This window comes from Macrobrachium nipponense, chromosome 10, assembly GCF_015104395.2.
Source record: "Macrobrachium nipponense isolate FS-2020 chromosome 10, ASM1510439v2, whole genome shotgun sequence".
Lineage (NCBI taxonomy): Eukaryota > Metazoa > Arthropoda > Malacostraca > Decapoda > Palaemonidae > Macrobrachium > Macrobrachium nipponense.
Genome location: NC_087204.1, coordinates 89,901,224 through 89,906,223, shown reverse-complemented (window position 1 = coordinate 89,906,223; position 5,000 = coordinate 89,901,224).

Below are 5,000 nucleotides of genomic sequence, written 5' to 3'. Positions count from 1 at the left end.
TGTTTTTCTTTTACATATCAACTTAAATTGCGCGATTCATCTTTCATGTATAAAAGAAAAGAAAAACTGCCTGGGTCATGTATAAAAGAAAGAAAAACTGCCTGACGAATTACGGCGAGGTTTTCAAGTGCGCGGAAAAATAATAGGTATAGCGATGTGGTTCAGACCGCGAATGTGATGAACTACTGCGTTAGTGGCTGATGATGTATGTTGACAAATAATCGGAATTCACCTCATCTCCTTCCTCTCCCTGGCACGCTGCCAAATGGTCGTATGTCCAATGGGAATCCATTAAATGCTGAGCCATATCTGGGCATATTTTATTTATGATTTTGATCACTTACGTGAACGAAATGGGAGTGAGGAAAAATTCGCTTTCACTCTCTCTACACAGCCAAATGGTCAAGGCTCCATCTGAAGTCATTGATATATTGCGATATATTAACGAAATTCTCTCATCATTCTCAGAAAGTTGTTTCTTTCTCGGCTGCATTATGTTAAGGAAGTCGGCGAAACGAGACAGGAAATTGCTAAATAGACAAAAATCTGTCAGAGTGCATAACTTTTTTGTTTTATGAATTTACTGAATATTACATTTCGTGAAATATTTACTTTCTGGCTATTTCTGGCTGGGAATTCTTTTTATAAAAACTCTTTATTTATTTTGTACTATAGGAAAGACACAAAAGCTAATGGTTTACAACAGTGATAAAATCAATGTAACCCGTCTTAGGTCCTTTGTACTCCTTTAATAGACTACTGTTCTCCGGTGTGGATGTCTGCTTCTTCGCGAGATTTATCTATTTTAGATTGGGTGGTTCGTGGTGGTAGGTTTGTTTCCTAATAGTAGTAGTTATGAGTTTGGTCTGCTGTTTGCCGCTTTCTCATAAGTTGTATTGCAACAGAGATCTTTCACTTTTCACAATTGATCCCTGATCCCTTTTACCTGTCGAGAGCAACCAGATTGGCTGAACAGTAGAAGTGCCTCGCCGTCGAACTTCACAGTTCAGACATTATAGTTTACAGTCATTTAAAATGACAAGCAGGTTAAATAAATATTGTCATTATTATATTTACATATTGCAGGGCTCCAATATGTAAATATAGTACATACAAAATAACACTATACATTTGTTTTAGTAATATAGATCATATCATTATTTTTATTATTGTTGAAATAAATCCACAGTTATGTAAATGTACATATATTCAAATTTAAAACTCCAAGGAAAGCTTTCGGGAATCTGATTGATAAGGGGAACCGAACAGATTCCCGAAAGCTATCCTTAGAGTTTTAAATTTAAATATACGTACATTTGCATAACTGTGGATTTGTTTCTCCATTGAAGACTCGTACTACTATGAGGATTTTTTAAATTATTATTATTATTATTATTATTATTATTATTATTATTATTATTATTATTATTATTATTATTATTATTATTATTATTATTATTATTCAAATAATTTTGTATAATGACCTCACATTTTTCCGAAAAAAAAATTTTTTTGTTGGCTTTGTTAAGATTACTTAAGTATTGGCCAAATATGAAGGGATTGACCCGTATACTTCAACAGCGGGTTTCCGGCAAATAGATTCCGGAGTTAAAGTTCATAAATCCTTTCGTTATTTTCTTGGTCTTACTCAAAATGGGTGAGACAATTTTTGGAGACAAAGGGTGTGGGTTGCGATATAAGAAAGGGACCATTGTTGTGTGCGGAAGCAACGCTGAACTATATATATCTATATATATATATATATATATATATATATATATATATATATATACATATATATATAGTATATATATAGGTAAAAAGACCACGAAGGAAAAATAAACAAACGGATTTTCTGCAAGATATTTTGACTCGACGTCCTTTACTCAGCCGATAAACTTTATTTGCTGAGAAAGGACGTCGAGTCGAAAGATTTTGTAGAACTCCGTTGTTTATTTTTCCCTCGTGGTTTATACCTTTATTTATGGATTTATCACGTTCTAAACTTTCGTGATTCAGTTATACATACATACATATATATATATATATATATATATATATATATATATATATATACATCATATCAAATTACAAAGATGATTTTTATTTTTCATTTCTAACGACCATGGATCAAGAGTGCAGAATTTGAATATATTAGGATTTGATTTCCCACGTAGCGATCAGAGAAATCTTTTGAAAAGTTTGTATTCTCTCTCAAGTACATCCGTCAATGAAATAAGGTATCAATTGTCTCTTTCATTTTCTTTAACTTAGAAAATGAATTTTATTTTTACCATGACATTTGTAATAACCATTTTTTGTTCGTTGTTGTTTGAAAATCTGTGTTGTTCTCATTTTGGTTCTTATGAGTTTACACCAAACCAAAAACCCATCTTTGTTCTTTGTTCCTGTGGAATGAATTAGGTTGTATAAAGCCAAACTAGGGAGGATGCAACCTGTTTGTCAAGTAAAAGCACAGTGCCTGTTTTATATATATATATATATATATATATATATATATATATATATATATATATATATATATATATATATATATATATATATATATATATATTTGTATATCTATATATATATATATATATATATATATATATATATATATATATATATATATATATATATGTGTTGTACAGTGTGATTGAAAAGTAACTCCCTATTTTTAAAAAATTTATATAATTTTTATATGGAGTTTATTTTTTGTTCAAATTCTTAATGTATGTTCCTTAATATATGACAATTTAATTGGTCTTTCTTATCACTGTGTACGAACTGTGCTGAAGAACGCATCTTAAATGGCGTGCTTGGAAGCCGCATTATTGCCACATTCGCATGGAGGTTTCAGAAATTATGTTGGTTTGGTATGAGGATTGGCCAGGTCTTTTTCAAAATATCGTTTGAGTGATGAAGCAGTTTTCATATCGTTGGATTTGTGAACCGCCACAACTGTCATTACTGGGCAGAAGATCTTCGAGTTATCTCAGAAAAATTTCAGAATGGCCTAAGATAACAGTGTGGTGTGGAATGACTTCAGATAGGTTTGTGGGCCCCTTCATCTTTCACAATACCATGAATGCGGAAAAGTATCTTACTATGCTGCAAGATGAGATATGGCCAGTTGTGAATACTTAGCTGAATATTGAAGACTTGCTTTTTATACAAGATGGTGCACCACCACATTTTGCTATTGTTGTTCGTGAATGGCTAAATGAACATTTTCCTGGGAGATGGTTTGGGTCGACGTGGTCCACATGAGTGGCCGGCAAGAAGCCCCAACCCCGATTTAATACCGTGCGACGTTTTTCTTTGGGGTTGGTTGAAGGAAACAAGTTTATTCCAAGAAACCAACAACCTTAGAAGAACTTGAAGGGCAAATAAGATTAGCTATTTCTGCCGTTCTACAAGAGTTCTTGGAAAGATCAGTTTCAAGCGATCCCCAAGCGGATTGAGAAGCTACAGGCAAATGCTGGTGCCTATATTGAATTTTAAATAAAACTCCACGTTATTTGTATTCTCTCATATGATTTTTTGTAAAAATAGGGAGGCACTTTTCAATCACCCTGTATATTAACCACCGTGTGAGTTCAATTTTTAATTGTTCTTCTTATGTATGTATGTCTGTATATATATATATATATATATATATATATATATATATATATATATATATATATATATATATATATATATATATATGAATGACTTGATCACGAAGTATATAAAACATGATGCTATGTATAAAATAAAGGTTTCGCCTCGGAGGAAAATGAAAGGCGAGATAGTCAAAAACTTTCGGTCTAACACGACCCTTTACTTAGGCACAACTGATCATACAGAGCAAAAACATAGTACAAGTAGGCTTAATATCCAAACTGACATTACAAGATTAGCATAAGGTCCATTTCACTCTACAGAAACGAAAAAAATGCCTGAGGGCAAGATTAGCGATTTTCGGACAGACACAGCTTGGAGGTACACATACGTGGTCAACAGATGATTCATCCAGAAAACAATACAAGGAGGCATATACGACTTAGTACCATCACGAAAAAATAGATCAAGGATTAGGCATTGTGCCTTGTCAACGCAAATTTTAATCGAAAAACAATACATTTTGTATTAGTTAACATGAAATAAACAAAAAATGTTTCAAAAAAAGAGTGAAAAGACGAAAATGGGGTATAGATATAGCGAGCATGAGAGAGAGAGAGAGACGAGAGAGAGAGAGAGAGAGAGAGAGAGAGAGAGAGATGAGAGAGAGATAGAAGGACTTATATGCATGCGGGACTAATTAATCAGTATTTCATTTATTTTAAGGTCCTTCATAAACATTTTACAAATATATGGGTTCAAATGGTACAATCCCAGACTAAGATTTAGGTTATTTTTATTAGTGATTTATATCATTATTGACTCCAGTAAGTTTCTTGAAACATAATCAGTAGACCTAGCAATTACAGAGGTATCACCCCAATTTATACAATGAGATTTTTCACTCAGAGGGATAAACAGTGCATTTGAAGTCTGGGCTGTTCAATGACTGACATATGCTGCTTATTACGTACACATAAATTTTTACTTGACTGACACGTAAAAAGATGGGCAATCCTCACAAAGAATTTTGTAAATGATGTTATTTGTTACGGGACTATTCTTAATTAGCATATCTTTAATGGTAATGTTATAAGAGAACACTACATTAACATTAAACGATTTAAATACTGATTTTATGGTTTCAAATCCGCGAAAGTAGAGCAAGCTAAGCATATTTTTAGGGATTTCTTTTTCATTACTAGCAGCACTATAAAACTTTTTTTGAGATTTTTTTATAACAAAAATCAATTATATGAGGTCAAGATATTGTTGGCTCGTGATACGCAAAGCACGTAAGAACACAGAAAAAAAAAATGAAATTTTAATATGAAGATGGTGGCCAGAATAAAAATGTACATATTTTAAATTATTTGTGGGTTTCCTATAAA